General features: G+C 38.9%; 1 long non-coding RNA gene across 1 annotated transcript; it reads left to right on the forward strand.

Annotated features, from left to right (window-relative positions):
* Positions 1–1,968: 1,968 nt before the first annotated feature.
* On the forward strand, positions 1,969–16,441 carry LOC140524120 (uncharacterized). Its single transcript, XR_011973571.1, has 3 exons — positions 1,969–2,196; positions 7,715–7,848; positions 16,171–16,441. It is a non-coding gene; the product is annotated as an uncharacterized lncRNA (long non-coding RNA).
* The last annotated feature ends 2,086 nt before the right edge of the window (positions 16,442–18,527 follow it).

Genomic DNA, 18,527 nt, shown 5'->3' on the forward strand with positions numbered 1-18,527 from the left:
ATTTGGCTGTTGTATTCAAGGCCAAGTGCCTTCGAGCTCTGCCTGTCTTTGATAGGCCTCCTCTGTGTTCCACTGGAACTGGTCCTAACATTCTGTTTGTATTATAAACTGATTGTTGTTAGCCGTCTGGCAGACCTGCTGGAGAAAAACACACACCCTTTCTTACAGAGCCAGAGGTGCTGTAAGCAGTGAGGAGGAAGGGTCCTCTAAACCTACTTACTGATAAAATGGAAATAATAGGAGAAAGTGACATCTGATAAGTCAACATTAGTCAAAGAAGGAAAAGTGGAGCATAGTCAGATACATGATCAGAGGATGATAGATGTGGTTTTAGCAAGGACCTCAGAAGCCATCCAGCCCAGCTCCCTCATTTTAAAGGTGTACCCTTGATTTTCAGAAAAGAATCAATCAAGGGTCATTCTTTACTTGACACAACAAGGTGACTGTTCTCAATCAGAATGACATAGGCTGGTCTCTTCAATTTTTTCTATCCAACTCTCCAAAGAACTAGCTCATTACACTGAAGTGTTTTTTTCCTGATTGGTCATTTATGGCCCTATATGAACTCCAATCTGTTGTCCATTAATTTTACCATATGACCCACATGAAAGCACTTTTTTAATTCAGAAAAAAATAGGTTCAAATCCATGGCTTAATCTAAAATAAAAAATGACTCCAGAAAGATGGGTTTTTTTTTTTAAAAAAAACCCTCACTATATAGGCATGAATATTCAATGAATTAGAAATCAATAATCAATAAATAAGAAGGGAGGAAAAGATACCTAAAGAAATCAACATGATTGTACAGTTCTCTGATGATTTCAGGTTTAGAAAAGGAAATATACAAAATATGGAAAATGGAACACAAAACAAAGGGTGAGTCTGGTGGAGTGGTATAAGTATTAGAGTTGAAACTTGAGGAAAAGTAAGGAGGGAAAAATAATTAGGTTTTGCTTTTTTTAAAAAACTAAATCATTGGAAGAATTATGACAAATGGTCCATGTCCTGGGACAGATGGTGTATTGAGAACATAATAAAAAGAAAGAACTACTTGAGTCCCCTTTTGTTTCTTTATTCTACACCAAAGAGAACAATGTTCAAGAAGGAACAGAGAAACTTTTTTTTAGAGGAAATTAAAGCCCGAGATAAGTGATAGTAAGATATTACTTGACTACTCTAGACCTCAATGAATTACATCCCACAGTGTCACTGAAAAAATTTACATTTGTCATCATAGGACCAGCATCTGTAATCCTTAAGGAATTCTGGAGAATTGAAGAGACACTATAAGACAATAAATAGACAAATATATGAATTTTCCTAAAAGGGGGAAAGGGTAGATATAGACTGGTAAGGGTGACATCAATCTCAAGAAAAAATTTCTACAATAGATGGTTTGTGAAAATTAGAAAAAAAGTAATGATTACTAGGAGACAGTATGTATTCACTAAGAACAAACCATAACAAATTAACCTTATTTCCTTTTTGAAAAAGCAGATTTACTAGTCTAATAGATTAGGGGAATATAGTAGATATGGTGGTGCATATACTTATTTTAGTAAGACATTTGACAATTTTTTTCTATTCCTCTGGATTCACATATTGGTGTGAATCAGATGATGGTATAGTGATATAGATTCGAAGGTGATTGTGTAACAATATCCTAAGAAGGTTAATGAATGTACGGATACTATTCTCATGGAATATCTCCGATAGGTTTTCTTCTTGACCTATCCTGTTCAATTTTTTTTTTATCAACAATTTGGACAAAGACAAAAAAAAAGTAAAATTTTTAAAACTTAGGGATGACACACAACTGGGAGGAATACTTTTCCATCTGGGGCTGCCAAACAACCCCTAAAGTTAATAGAACAGATTCCCAGATTGTCGCTATGCCAGAACTGCAGACCTATGCTTGTCACAGAAGGCCATTTTGTCACAAACACCTGAGACTGTACCCACCCTCTACCCCCCAGAGACTGGGAAGGACCCAGGATAGCCACAGCAGATGAGAAGTTTAGAAGAAGGAAAACACAGACCCCACATACCACTCAGGTCTAACTGTCCAAGGATGGCATACTGTAGGAGATCTAGAATAAACACCTACATCAGAGAAATTTCCTAGGAGTTCTGACAATGAGGCCACATCTTTCCTGTACCCCAGAAGCTCACCTCAATCTGAGTCACCTTCCAAAGGTAAATTAAATTACAAGTCTACAATATGGGAACCAGCTTTTACCAATATGTGAAGATTGCCACCTCTTTATATCTCTAGTTGACCACATTCCTTCCCCTCACCCCCACAGTGGCCAGTCAAGAGCAGCTTATCTGTAAAGAGGGTCAGTGATGGCGCTGATGCTTCTAACAAGGCTCAGCCTCTCCATCTGCTAACAGATACCTAGCACACTGCATTACAAAGAATCAGGGTTCAAAAAAAGTTTCACCTCGCTAGATTTATGTATTGAAACCAGTAATAACTGTTGACTGTTGTTCAGTTGTCTTCTGATCATGTATGACCCATTTGGGATTTTCTTGGCAAAGATATTGGAGTGGTTTGCCATTTCTTTCTCTAGCTCATTTTACAGATGAGGAAACTGAGGCTAACAGGGTTAAGTGAGTTCCCCAAGGTCACAGAACTAATGAATGTCTGAGGCCAGATTTGAACTCAGGAAGACGAAGCTTTCTGACTCCAGGCAAAGTCAGGTATTTAGTGTTCACAAAAAAAACAAAAACAAAAACAAAAAAAAACCCCCAGCAGTTGTGTAAGTAAAGGAGGGAAAATTACGTCTTAAAAGTTCATATGAAAAAGACCTGTGGGTTTTAGTTGACTACAAAGTCCAAAAGAGGGAACAGCTGATATTGTTATTTTTAACCAGCTACTGTAAATATAACAGGTTTTGCACATGCCCAGATCACCTAACATGGAGGCAAATTGCTTCTGAGAGAAGATACTTCATGTTCTCCTAAGTCATAGGTGGCAACAACCTCTTTCCACTGGTTCCATAGTTGGAACAAACTGCATCTTTCAAAAGACCAGACTAAGATAATCTTGCTCTTTTCTCACTGAATCTGTAGAAGGTGAAGATCTAAGTTCATCCACAGTGCTGGTTTTATGAATTAACTGAGTAGATAGAAAAGTTACCTTCCTAGAAAAGTTACCTTCCACTCCTCCCCACCACCTTTTAATTTTAATCCATGGTCCTGATAGAGAGATAGATTTGTTTGGGTTTTTTCTGCTTCATACATCCTTTTCAGCTGGAAACTTCAGGCAATGGAATTCCCACTGAGCTCAGACTTGAGCTGTGGTAGCCTTGGAGCCTGGATTCCAGACCAGATGTACAGCCAAACCACCCAGCAGGGAAGCCCTGAGAAGCCAGGTTGCCCCAACTCAAACCCAAAGGGGACTTTGGACTTGGGGCTTGGTGGAACTACGCAAAAATGAACTGAACTATTAGCGAATCTAATACCTTTCCCTGTGCAGAATATGAGATGGTAGAGAGGGGATTATGCTCCACTTGGAGAGAATGTTTCTATACTTATTCTTGCCATATCTTTGAGGTAAATATTCTTTCATAAAAGTTCATCTGACTATTAAGTGACAAAGTGGTACTGAGGATCCTAAAATTAAGAGAATGCCATTAACTGGGGGCTAATGGCAGAGTGACCAGACACCTCAAATTCCTGCAAGGGTATTACAGCCCTTCTCCAATACAAAATGACCTCTAACGCTTCTTATTCAAAGATTCTAGCTTTCTCTGTGGTCTCTTTCAGTAGCATGATTCCAAACTTTAGGACCCTAGCAAATATTTCTGAAAAATTCCTTGCCCCTATATTTGAGACCTCCAAGGTAATATAGGTGTTTTCTTGGGCAGTATTTAATTCTTTCAAAGAAAGAAAAACAGGAGGGCTCTCTCTGCAGCTCTGATTCTACCATGCCATTACTTTTCCCACTGTTCTTAAACATTCATGGAAATAATGAATTTCCATTATTAAATTAATCTGCAGCAAGTGGGCACCTCTTGAAAGTGTTCTGATTTAGCCAGCTCTGCTCTTGAATTTCAATACCAGTTTTATGGAACTTTTGAATCCTAAAAATACCTTGTAGAAGCAAAACATTTCAGTAGTCCATGACTTTGACTTATGGGTTCATCCCTTTAGGCCTTTCTGGCCTCAAGAACCCTGAACCATGTAGGGCTGCTCAAGTGTCAGTTAACATTGTGACTTCCCTTAAACAGAACCTGATTTTATTCAATGAGGATTTACTCTCTATCATGTGTACAACTCTAATAGTCCTTTCAAACCTACATAGGTACTATATATAAGTCCTGATCGCTGCCCACAGGAAATTTATAACAGAGTTAGAAAGATAAGACAAATATGTGCTACAAGTAAAGAATAATATTAAAGTTATATAATACAAAAACTATATAGATTAAATATGGAATAAAGAGTTAATGAAAATGGAGGAGTGGAGAGAGTTAACCTAGGATAATTCTTTGAATAAAGCTAAATGCCTCAACCCAAAGGACACAGAGTCAAGGAAATTTAACCCTAAATGGCATGAGTTGCAACCTAACCAATCAATATATCAGAAACAGAAAAGGTTTCTATTTGCTATGGGGTACCCTGTCTTATAAAGATCCCATTTAAAACCACATTCCATTAAATAGGATCTAATTAGGTACATTAGTTGGTGAAAGATAGAATATCAGGCTATGCTTTCAAGGGAGCATAAGAACCTAAATGAAGTAAATGGAGAGACTGGGGAGAGGGAGAGAGAAGAACATGGCAGCCTTATACAGAGTGTGATCAGAACCCAAGGAGGGGTCTAAACCAAAGGAGGAAATAGAAAGGAGTGAAAAATTCCTACCATAAGGCAAACTGCCCACACTTGTGAGTGTGAATCTAGACTGGGAGAAAACATGGAAGTCTGTAGTGATCCTTAAGGAAATCTGAGTCCAAACCTCAAGGCTCAGACTACTTCCAAGTGGCCTGGTCTACTCTAAACAGAAGGCATTCCCCTTTCCTTCCTCATCATTCCACCCCATATAACACATGAACACTCTATAGCATGCTTTATATAGCCTGTATCTATCCCTAACTATATTAATGAGGTAGTATAGAAGAAAGATTGCTGGAACAGGAGTGAAAGGATTGGAGTTCAAGTCTTAACTGTAATTTACTGCCCATATGACCCAGGACCCATCCTTAGAGAACCTGTGGCCTTCTAGGTCCTTGGGTGCAGCCTTTTGACTGAGTCCTAGTTTTACAGAACAAATCCTTTTATTACAGGGATTTGTTCTGTGAAGTTTGAATTGAGTCAAAGGACTGTACTTGACAACCTAGAAGGCCATATATGGCCTCAGGTCCACAGGTTCCCCACCTCTGCTTAGCCTCTCCTGGCCCAAATTCATCGTCTGTAAAATAAAGGGCTTGAACAAAATGACTGCCAAGTCCCCTTCCAGATTTAAATCCAAGTTGCTTTGATCCTATGCTTAGCTTACACCTCGAAATTGAGGGAGCAGCACATATTTTCTCCACTCCTATGCTGGATGCTGTACTTCTTTATGTGTTTGGGGGAAAAAGGAGGTAGTGAGAGAGAAGGGAGTTTCCCTCCAAACAATAGAAACCATTCTTATTAGGCAGCTGGGGGCCTCTGCTTTGATACAAAGATTTTACTAACAGATATCCAATCTCTACATGAAGAGATTGCTGAGTAAATGGCGGGTTTGCCCCCTCAGCCTTCATCTTGGTGAGTCATCTCTGAAATGAAGCAAAAGGTTAACTGAAAATGGTTGCAAAAATGTAGTCTGAAGGAGGGATGGCTATGAAATTCAGAGCGTGGTATCTTGAAGTGTAGACAAAGCCCCCAGGACCAGGTCACCAGAATTTTAGCAGATGGAGATTTTTCTCCGAAGATGCTAAAATGTTGTTGAGTCATGTGTGACTCTTTATGACCCCACTTGGAGTTTTCTTGCCAGATATTCTGCAGTGGTTTGCCATTTCCTTCTCCAGCTCATTTACAGATGAGGAAACTGAGGTAAATAAGGCTAAGTGACTTGCTAGGGTCACAAAACTAGTAAATATCTGAAGCCAGATTTGAACTCATGAGATGAGTCTTCCTGACCCCAGGTCCAGCATTCTATCCACTATGCCACCTAGTTGTAGAATATTAGGGTGTGTTAATTGCCTATCAGAATTTTTTTGGTAGGCTAAAAACAATACTATTATGTTAAAAAATAAGGAAGGCACAAAATCCTACCCTTCTTCCTTGGGCAGCCCTTACTATACCCAAGGGAGTTTTATGGTTTTAAAAAGACAAAGGAAGGGAATTCAAACTCTAATGAAATGCCACTAAAATTAAACATTATTAAAAGTATCTTCATACATCCTATACTCTACACTATTAACATACACACACACACACACACACACACACACACACACACACACTTCTACAAGTATCAGGTGCACATTCTATTAAGAGGAGCAAAAGGGGACAAGGAGAAAGAGATCATGGAAGCAATCTGAGAGAAAGACCTCACTTGTTTTAGTAAAATATAAATGATTGTCTGCTATGGTCAGACAATCTATGGAACGCTATGTTTAAAACTGGATAGCATGTTTTGGGAAGAACATTGATAAGAGAGAAAACAGAATAAGGTGCTTGGGATGATGAAGAGCCTCAAATTCATACCAGATGACTGAGTTGTGTTCATCCTTTGTTCTCAACGAGAACCAGTGGCATCCCTGGCACCATGAGGGTGATGTCTTGACTCGCAAGTGAATTGGATTTAAATAAGGCGGAGTTGCACAAAATCATGTCTCTCTCTCCTCCAGAGTCATCAGAATCTAGTGGCAAGACAAAGGTCAAGACAACTGGCAATAGCCCAGACCAGATGAGGAAACTGAGGACACTTAGTGTAGAGAAGAGAAGAGAAGATTTGGGTGGAGGTGGGGGTGGGGTGGACAAAATAGCCATGTTCAAAGGGTCAAAGAGCTGTCATGCAAAAAAGGGATTTGATTTGTTCTGTTTGACTCCAGAGGACAGACCACAAGCACTAGAAGGAAGTTGCAAAGGGGCAAACATAGGCTTGATCCAAGGAAAATCTTCTTAATTATTAGAGCTGTCCAGAGTGGAATGAGATGCCTTAGGAGATGGTGGGGAGGTGGGGTGGGGGATGTTACCTTTATTGAAGGTCTTCAAGCAAAGCTGGATGACAACTAGACAACAATGTAAAGGGAATTCTTTTTCAGATATGAATTGAAACGTTGAAGTTTTGCGATTATGAGTAGCAAAGAGAAGACAAGGAGATGCATTGGGGCAGCCAGGCAATATATCAGCTAGAGCACTTGGCCTGCAGTCTGGGAGACCTGGGTTCAAATCCAGCCTGAGACACTTACTAACCACGTGACCCTGAGCAAGTCATTTAACATCTGTCTGCTTCTGTTTTCCCAAATGTAACATAGGGACAATAATAGCACATATCTCTAAGGGTTTGGGGGGAGGATAAAACGAGATAACATTTGTAAATACAAAATACTTACAAATATTTGTAAAACCTTATATATGTGTGTGTGTGCATTTGTGGATATATACACATACTAGCTATTATCTATGTGAAAGTTCTATGAAAAAATTTTTAAGTTGTATAAATATCATTTTTATATCACCTTCATTTATAAATTTATCTCTGCTCTCCTACCCATACAGTCATCCCATGTATTAAAGAATTTTAAGACGGGAAAAACAGTGCAATAAAATCACATTATCACATTATCCAAGTCTGACAGTGCACATTATATTCCACAGCCATAGTCTTCCATCTCTGAAAAGGAAGGAAGGAGGTACGTTTTCTCAGCTTTTCTTTAGACCTATTCCTGATCAATATAATTATACAGAACTAACATTGGGGGACGAGGGGAGGGAAATTGTTATCCTTTCCATTTACGTTGTTTTAATTATTATGTATACATTTTTCCTGACTCTGTTTACTTCACTTTGCAACAGTTCAAATAAATCTATATTTCTCTGGATCTTCATATTTATTATTTCAGCACAGTAATATTTGGATCTTTTTAAAATATGCAGTGCAAAGCATTATATTATTTTTATCAGTACTACATTGTCATCAACTTGCATTTTTCTGGGGTCAGTCTCTAAGTTAGGACTCTAAAATTGCTAGTGATAAATTCTAAGCAATACATACCAAGAAGCATAAAGGGGAGCTAGGAATTTTACAGTTTGCCAAGCAACAACACCTCCCCCATCAGCCCTTAAGGAAAGATTGCTATGGGCTTCCTAAACAGACGCTTCTCGGTAAATGGAACATACCTAAACTGGATTAGGCAATACTGAAGGTCACCCCAGTGAAAGATTAGAGGCTGAATATTTGTTCTCTTTTCTACTCAGTCTTATCAGACAAAGTACTATATTCAGTGCCTCTGACATTGAAAGGATTAACTGCTAAAACCAAACCTAAACCCTATATTAATCTACTGGACAAACATAATACCACTAGGAGCCCTGAAGGCTTACCCAGGCTGTACTAGTCAATTGTCCTTTGCTGTCATTTCCTTTAAGCTGAATTAAAGAAGAATAATTACTGCTATATCTTTAACTGACAGGAGCTTATGAGCCTCAGAAGGCAGATTTAGGATCAATGAGCTGAAGTTTGGGGGAGAGAGACTTGGATACTCTCACTATAAAGAACTTAAGGTTCAGGGGTCTAAGAAGGCAAAACATAGGGAATGAAGGTACAATAGACAGAGAGAATTACAGGAATATAAATTACACCCAAGGCTTGCTTTCTCATCCTCCTTCTGTTTGGGCCAGGGACCCCCATTGCATTCTGGGCCATCTCCAGTCATCCTGATCATATCTGGTTATTGGATCCAGATGGCTCAGGAGGAGAAAGTGAGGCTGGTGACCTGTACAGCCCTCCCTCACTCAAATCAAAGTCAAGAGCAAGTCATGTCATCATCTTCTTGATGTCATGGTCCTCTTCCAGAACAAAGGACAAACACAACAACAACAACAACAACCTGTTTGGACAGCTGGGTGGCTCAGTGGATAGAGTGCTAGGTCTGGAGTCAAGAAGATTTGAATTCAAATCCAACCTCAGGCAATTACTAGCGGTAAGATCCTGGGCAAGGCACTTAACCTTCTTAGCCCGGTTTCTCCAACTGTAAAATGAGAGTAATAGCAGCTCCTAACTCACAGGGTTGTTCTGATAATTAAATGATATAACATTTGTAAAGCACTTTGCACAATGTCTGGCACATAGTAGGTGCTATCTAAATGCTTGTCCCATTTCCTTTCTCCATTTGTGAAGTCTGATATTTTGAAATAAATGGGGATTTGTTGTTTGGCTTAACTGATGTAACATAGGTAAGCAAGGCTCTGGATTTACTCTCCCACAGCAAGTTGGACTTCTGTCTTCCCTTCAAGGTTCTAGGATACCCCTGAGGGGTTAGAGAAGGGTTTCTCTAATATCACTGGCTCTAACGCCCTCATTTCAATAGCTTCCCTCCCCACTCCCAACAAATGCTATCTACCAATGACTAACACCCTAATTTCATTTATCTAATTGACATCAATTATCTTTCACAAAAGGATATTTATTGTGATGAGCATTTATACGGTAATGGTATTATAAGAACAGAAATACAACATTTCCTTTTAACACCTATGAACACACACTCCCCTGTACCACTTTGGTCTCTAAGGAGAGTTCAGATTTAATATGATTTCCACATGGCATTTATCCCACTAAATTCATTTCCAAATGCTGCATGGCCAGTGGGTGTATGAATTCACATCTTTTCAGGCTTTGTTTCTTGCCCTCTGGCTACTAGCAAATTTCATCATGAAATCCAGTTCCCAAACTTCCAGGGACTCACTTGCCTGACCTTATAAAATTCATAGCCATCTTCAGTCTCCTTCACTTAAAAGTAAGAAAGAATGGACACAACATACAGAAGCAACAGATCCAAGAACACTCAGCTTCATACCAGCTCCAAATGAGAAAAGGCCGGAGACTCTTCCTGTCCTGAAAGGTCACAGCAGCTCATCCTCATTTTCTAACTATAACCAGGCCAGTATTCAATGGCTATGCACGGTTCACAGTCCATGCGGGGATAGTGTCAGCCTGGCACACTCAGCATGTTTATGAGGACTGGGCTTATGAGCCAGTGTCCTCATCCACCCACACTCAGTCCTTATGTATGTAAAGCACTTTGCAAACCTTAAAATACTATCCAAAATCCATCTGTTTTTACTATTACTAGCTCTGGGCAGTTAGGTGGCACAATGGCTAGAGCACTAGACTTAGAATCAGGAAGACTCCTCTTCATGACCTCAAATTCAGCCTCAGACACTTAAGTAGCAGTGTGATTCTGGACAAGTCACTTCACTCTGTTTGCCTCAGTTTCTTCATCTGTAAAATTAGCTGGAGAATGAAATGGCAAATCACTCCAGTATTTTTGTGCATCAGCAAGCACCTCGGTATACACAGGAGAGCTTGCTGTACAGGTCCTAGATCTGCTTTTCTAAAAGAAAAACAACTTTTGAGGGGTCAACCATCAACTTTAATTACGTTCACCAACAGAAAAAATACAAGCAGAGAAGTAAAGATCAACATATAGGGCTTCTAACTATCTGACCATAAGCAATACATATATCACAGATCAACAGACAGATCCAACTGTCTGACCATTACATACATACATAGTTACCAGAGAGAGAAGCACCAACATCTGGGTTTTTAAAGGTGGGGGTTGCTCCTTAAGGGCTACCCAGAGTCTCATCTGGCACATGAACCTTCTTCCAAGTTCCCAAAGCAAAACCTCAACTCAAGAGTGTGTGTGTATATATATATATATATATATATATACACACTTTTCAGAGTAGGGCACGACCTTCTTGACCCAGAGCCTCATTAATTTAACAAAAAGTGGGGTGCTCCTACAAAACAAGCCTCCCCTAATCAAGCTCCTCTTATTGGGCTCCAGATGAGGCCTATTAATATTTGGGGAAGATCTTTCATTAACATAAATCTCATTAACATTACTCTTTGCCAAAAAAATTCCAGTGGGATCACCAAGAATCAGACACAACTGAAAACTACTGAGCATCAAAAAGAGCTGCAAAGATAACATCTGAAGTCCCTACTAATTCTGAGATTCTGGGATGCCAAGCAAATAGTTTTGTCTGTTGACTCTGGTTCCTCTTTTATCCTCTTTCTGTCTCCTGCTAATGACACTGGAACAGCTCTGACTTGAATTCTTTCTTAACCCGCTTTAACCTTCTTACTCTGAAGACAGGAATCCCTTCTAGAATTTGCTTAATATTATTTCCAGAATAGCTGAAGGCAACAGAGAGAAACTTTATAACTAAGCAATATTTGTTTTCATTTGCAAGTCACCTATGTTAAAGACCACAATGCCTTGCACAAAGAAGATATTTAATAAATGTTTTTGAATAATAACAAAGAAAGCCTGAAACATGGATTACCAATATTAAGTTATTATCATGTAAGCCAATATTTTAAGATTTTTCTTTCCAGAGTTGTTGTCCTCCTCTTCCTTCTTCCACTCCTTCAAACTAAAAAAACTGCGTATTGACATTTTTATCAATGGGTGGTCTTTCATGGTTTTTTTAAAGGTAGGAAAATGAGCTTGCTAATCAAAGTTTCTCTTTGTTTAGGATATAATAGGTTGACCTGAGACAAAGTGGAGAGGCCTAATACATTTGAGGAAAATAAGTCTTTGGACATGGCTTGTGATAGATCCATCAGGTCTCTAGACTTCTCCCTTTACCATTAAGCACAGGATATTATGGGGATGTATCTCAATTTCTTTCATACTCTCTGCTGATTTTTCTCAGCATAAAAAAAATAGCCAGAGGCAGAAAAACGAATTCAAACCCTGAAGAGCCCTGTAAAAACAAAATTCTTTCCAGAAGAATTTTTTTTCCCACATGAAATCAGAATATAGGAAACAGGCCAAATTCTTTTGGAGATAGGGAAAACTGAGGCATCTGGATCTGAGTGGGATTCATATTTAGGAATTTGCCCTGGGCAATATGAGTTATTCCACTAAAATCTGGGTTTGTTTAAATGATTAGAGGACTCTGGGTAATTACAAGGGAGTAGGAGGAAGTCCTCATTGTATCCTGAGTACATAGAATAGTGACCAATGAGAAAGAGAGACAGATCTGGGAGGTTGGTAGTTAATCTTTATTGACGATTAGCCATGATCAGATAGAAGGGAATTAAAGCATTCTGAAATCATAAATGAAGAGTTACCCAACATCACACATATCTACTAAATCAGGATTCAAACCCTGTAAAGTCCTCTTACTCCTAGATCCACTGTCCTTTCTGCTATACCAAGAGGTCTAAACAAGATTGCATAACTCTTCCTTTTTATAAAGTCTGATCCTTTATAGTTACAAAATTAACTTGTGCAGATATCAATTTCTGATAAGTTGTTTCCTTTAAGGAACAAAGGGAAGGAGCATGGTTAAAGTACCTTGGCGCTATTCTCTCTCTCCTATTCCCCTCAATACCTATGTTCCTTCCATTGTGCTCTCCAGAATTCCCATTCCATAATAAACAAACTCCCCTTCATACTAGACCTTTTTTCCCTCATGCTCCTTCCATCTTTTATCCTTTATTGAGATGGGACTCTCCTCTGACAACACTACATCCCCAGTTTTCTTCTCCAGTAATGGGGGTCCTTCTCTCATGTCCCATTTACATTGGTTCAGAAAGGGAATCGAAATATTCCTTTCTCCACATTGTCATTTCCAGACTTTCCCTTTAATTCTGTCACTTAGTATCCTTTCCTTTTTTGAAGTTTACTCAATAATAATTTTCCACCCAGTTTTAATTATATGGTAACTGTAGTATACCAACTTCCTGGTCATTTTTCCTCCTTTTATAAGGATTTCAGTAGTTGGCTTGCCATTTTCCTTTCCTCCCCAACTCTTGCCCTTATATAGTTGTTGTTCAGTCATGTCTGACTCTTTATGATCCCATTTGGGGTTTTCTTGGCAAAGATGCTGGAATGGTTTGCCATTTCCTTCTCCAATTCATTTTACAGATGAGGAAACTGAGACAGACAGGGTTAAGTGGCTTGCCCAGGGTCACACAGATAGTTTCTGAAGTTGGATTTGAACTCAGGTTTTCCTAACTCTAACCCCAGTGCTCTATCCACTGTGCCACCTAGTTTCATCTGCTCTGATATGAGGACTTTAATATCCACATCAGTGCTACCTCAACCCCTCCCTCCAAACTTTTCATTTCCTCAGCCTCCTTAAATCCCATGACCTACTCCTTCACTCCATCTCAGTCACACGAAGCGATATTGACATACTAGGTATCTCTGTTATCCATAAATGTCACTCTTCCCCAATTAGAAACCCTTAACTCATCTCTCCTAACCTCCAATCATTCCTTCTCTCCTTGTGCTTTACCCTCTCCTAAACCTTTCACTTTCATTGAGTTTCAATCCCTCCACCCCTTAGTACTTTTTCAGACCATTACCTCTTCTCTGACTTCACTCTTCCATCTCTAACCTCAACCCATTGGTCATTTCCACTCAATACTGTCCTTTTCTTTGAAATCCCTTATCCTTTTGTTATATCTCATTTCACCGTCTCCCCTCTCTCTCTCTCTCTTTCTCTGTCTCTGCCTGTCTGTCTATCCTCATTAACTCCTATGGATTTAATTACATGTCTGTGCAGATGAATCTAATATCTATATATCCACCCCAGTCCCTCTTTCAAGCCTAATCTCTCTCCCAACTACATCATCGGTTACCTCTTGGACATTTCAAACTTCATGTCTTAAAGAAATCTTCAACCCAGGTATGAAAAAAATGACCATATTATTTTCCTCCCTAAACCACCCCTCTTCTAAACTTCCCAGTTTGTCAAAAGCACCACCATCTTTCCAAACTCCCAAGTTCAACTCAGAATCATCTCCAAGTCTTGACTCTCCTCACTCCACATTTTACCAGTTGCCCAATATTGCCATTCCCACCTTCATGATATCTGTTATATTTGATCCCTTCTATCCACTCATCCACAGTCACCACCCTCATTCAGGCCTTCATCACCTCTCTCCTAAATTATTGCGAGAGCCTCCTAATTGGTTTCTCTGTCCTCAAGTCTCTCCCCATTCCAGTCCATCGTTCACAGGGATGCCAAAGTAATTTTCCATAAACATACATCTGACCACATCACTTTTCAACTTAATCAAGTCTAGTAGCTTCTTATTGTTTATATGGTATAAACTCCTCTGTTTAGCTTTTAAAGTCCTATATAATCTGACCCCAACAGATCTTTCCTGTTTCATTGAACATTGCCACCCCTCATCCACTCTGTGACCCAGCCAAGCTAATCTCCTCTCAGTTCCTCACACAGGACATTCCGTCTCTCATCTCTGCTCCTGGAATGTTCTCTTTTCTTGCCTTTGCCTAACAGAGTCCCTTCCTTAAGATCCAACTCAAGCAGTTTTCACAAAATCTTTCCTGGTCCTCCCAGTTGTTACTGCCCTCCCTCCAAAATTACCTTGGATTTAACCTCTTTGCATAGATTTATATTTATTTACTCTATGTTTCTTTTGCATGTATTTACATATGTACTTACTCTCTCACCCACTGGAATGTAAGTTTTTTGTAAATAGATTGTTTCCCCAGTGTATAGCCTGACTGGAACATAAATAAATATTTGTTAATTTATTGAAGCCTGTGCTAAGTGTGGCAAACTTTTATTTCTTCTCCGTTTAATAGTAACTGACTTTTGTGTAGCACTTTAAGATTTAGAAGACACTTTATGTACATTATTTCTTTTCTCAGAACAACACTGTGAAGTAAGGGCTACACAGATATTATTATTCCCGTTGTATAAATGAAGTAAATGAGACTCAGAAAAGTTAAATGACTTACCCAGGGTCATAAAGCTAATAAAGCAACCAGGTGGCACAGTGGATGAAGTACTGGACTCAACTTTCTGAGTTCAAATCTGGTTTCAGCCACTTACTAGCTATGTGACCCTGGGAAAGTCACTTAACCCTGTTTGCCTCAGTTTCCTCATCTATAAAATGAACTGGAGAAGGAAATGGAAAACCACCTCAGTATCTTTGCCAAGAAAATCCCCAATGGGGTGACAAAGAGTCAGATACAACTGAAACATCTGAACAACAACAACATAGGTAAATATACATCTGAGGCAGCATTTGAGTTAAGGTCCTTGGGATTTTTTTTTAGACCCCCAAATACTCAGCTTTTAATTCTACTAGGTCCTGCTGTGAAGATCTAATCCCATGTAGAGGTCACTCTGGCTTGTTGATGAGAAAGCTGCTTTCCTGTCACCAGTTTAGCATGATCATTTCCTCTAGAGGTCACAGGAAAATGAAATTTAGCTACCTGCTTCTTTTCTCTCCCCTCACCAGTAAAAGCCAAATCTCCCCAGAATCCCTGCCATCAAGAAGTCATAGGGAAATTCCACAAATTAAAAGTTAAAATTTTAAAAAGAAGTTATAGGGAGGAAGACCTTCCCTTTGGTTAAATGAAGTCAGTGCAAGGGAGACAGCCTCCAGAAGGGTTACCCACTCCTATTCCTCTGGCTGACTTCAGAAAAATCCAGTTTGCCTGGTGATGTAAAAGAAAAGGTAATGTTTTTGGCTCTACCAATCCAAGGATAGTCACAATGTTTCTACATAAATGTTTGAGGTGTCTTTTGTATTTAAATCAATGTATGGCAGACCTAAGATAGGGGAGTTTCTAAGCCAAAAAACAGCTGATATCTTATTTAACATTGTTGAATTTAGGCTTTAGCTTCAGTGACTCCCCTACTTCTTTAAACCCAGTTCATTAAATGAAATATAGAATCTGCTCCTTAGAAGTGTCCTCTATATAGGCGATAACAGGATGCATTTCTCCTTCAAAGAGCTAGTGCCTGATTCTGTCATGGAAGGGAGAGAAAATGCTCCAGATAAATTAGAAAGTGATATATGGGCTTGAAGAGTTCACTCTGTCTGCTGGCCTCTGCCCTTATCTTGAGCAAGGCATACCATTAGCACATTTAATTAGAGTTACTGTGAAACAGTGAGTCCTTGCCAGAAAAAAATATGACATTACAATACTTTCCTACTTTTACAGGACAAAATGTGCTTTTTTTCTAAAAATGAATCAACTGCCAATGGAGTTCACTTCCACTTACTATGAAAATAAACTGGGCTGCAACAACTCTTTTCTCCTTTCCCCACAAAGAAAAATTATTATTACAAGAAAATACAGTAAGTTCTTTGTTATCTGGTATGGTCAAGGAAATAGACTGTGCTACTGGTTAAGCAACTGTTCTGGTTGATAGAGAATTCTTCCATATTCTATGCATGGATTATACATTTTCAAAGAATGAAAATGCAATAAATACATAGGCCCAAACTGATCTGAGAATTCTTTAGTCTCGGTGATGATTCAAAAGGTACTTCAATGTCATTGTTGTGGATAGCACTTATCAATCAACAGTGGATGTGTGAAAATGTTGTTTAGAGTATTCTGTTTCACCTTGGCACGGTATTTAAGGGAGAGTGGGTGTTGGACACCTAGAAATAAAAAGCCTAGATTTGGGTTAAAAAAAAAAACCAGACATAACTAGGAATTTTTGCACCTGAGGGAAGTAGCACAAAAGGTGCCTGGGAAAAGCAACATAAAGTACTCCCTCAAATACTATGGGGGAGTTAGAACAGGGGAGGGAAGTGGAAATTCTCACCTGGAATACCATCTGCTATCTTTCTATGTTAACGAATTATTATTAACGCTAAACTCACTTGTTTCTATACAGTTGAGAGACAAGTGCTGTCAATACTCTCTACCATGAGATAAAGCCATGATTGCCCTGCCCTAATTACTGGTCTGATCTAAATGTACTTAACTGGTTCATTCTGGAGTGAGGGAGAGATAAATGATTCTTTGCTGTACAAAAGGATTTGACATTTCCAACTGGTCAAGCAGGCAGCAGTAGTGGTGGGAGGGTACAGGGGTAAGCTAGTCGAGTGTTGTAAAGTAGCCTTAAGGCAATAGCCCTGAGGGCCTGACAAGTCAGTATCAGGTCCTCCAGAGGGTGGGAAGGAGAGCCCAGATTTCCACCCCCATCATGGGACTAGCAAAACCACTATTTCCTGTTCTTACCACCACTTCATTGCGCAGCTGCAAACCAAGGTAAAATGTAACTACATTTTACATTCCTAGTTCCACTGGTTAATATTTGGAAGATTTGACCTATTCAAGAAACTCCTGTAATTCAGGTGCACTCCATTAAAACTAGGAAGTCTAATTGATTTCTAGTACTTTTTTAATATCACATAGCCACACTCACCAGTAAACAGGACAACGAGACTTGGGGGTCGTTGGGTTAGCAACATATTTTATTATGCCTTACAATAACTGAATAATTTGCTTTATAGATAGACTAAGGCTTCCAGAATCTTGTACAAGAATCTTCATAATATCAGGATACCTAACTCATATATAGCACATAAGATCTACAATATCTGTCTGAACTAAAATTTTCATTGTAATTAAAAAAAGATGGTATTTCATTCTGGCAGAGATATTTTCAAGACATTCAAATCACTTTTGCTTTATTCTCATTCTTTCATCCATTTCTATATGTCTACAATGGGGCTATGTCTTTGCTACATACCAGATTGACTGGTATAAAATCCTATGAATGGCTGTTTAATATACAGTGTAATTCCATCACTCACCCAAAATACCCATTTGCAAATATAACATGAATATTTAACATATTTGACACTCCAGAGTAGTTATTATTAATATCCACATGCAAGTATATTTTCCTAGATTTTTAAAAAATAGAACATTGTGTTAATATGTGTGGAATTATTTGCATTTACATTTTTATGCATTTTTAACAGGGAAGGGAAGAAGGTTAGAGGAGGGAAAGGGTAGAAGGAAAAAGGAAAGTGAAGGGAGGGAAGAGGAGGGAAGGAAAGGGACATTACTAGTTTTTTATTTTTATTTTATTCCCACTATTATATTGTGTGTTATCTTCTTCAGTGGTTTTCTTTTAAGATAACAGAATCCTAAATTTAGAAGGAGAGGAGAAATAGGAAAATCAATTTGTTAGATTTTCTTCTTCAATGAGGAATGCTGTTGTTCAGCTGTTTCAGCCTTTCAGTGACACCATTTGGGGGTTTTCTTGGCACAGATATTGGAGTGGTTTGTCATGTCCTTCTCCAGCTCATTTCACATATGTGGAACTGAGCCAAAGAGGGTTAAGTAACTTGCCAAGGGTCACAAAACTAGTAATTGTCTGAGGCTGGATTTGAACTCATGAAGATGAGTCTTTATGATTCCAAACCCTTTAGGTATCCAGTGACATCATACTATCTTCTAGCTGCCCAAAGTTCTCTCTTCTCATATAGATTTGCCATAATATGGTTTATTGATTGTCTAAAGTTTCACATAATCTTACTCAGGAGTCTTAGTAC

Source organism: Notamacropus eugenii, chromosome 2 (genome assembly GCF_028372415.1).
Source record: "Notamacropus eugenii isolate mMacEug1 chromosome 2, mMacEug1.pri_v2, whole genome shotgun sequence".
NCBI lineage: Eukaryota > Metazoa > Chordata > Mammalia > Diprotodontia > Macropodidae > Notamacropus > Notamacropus eugenii.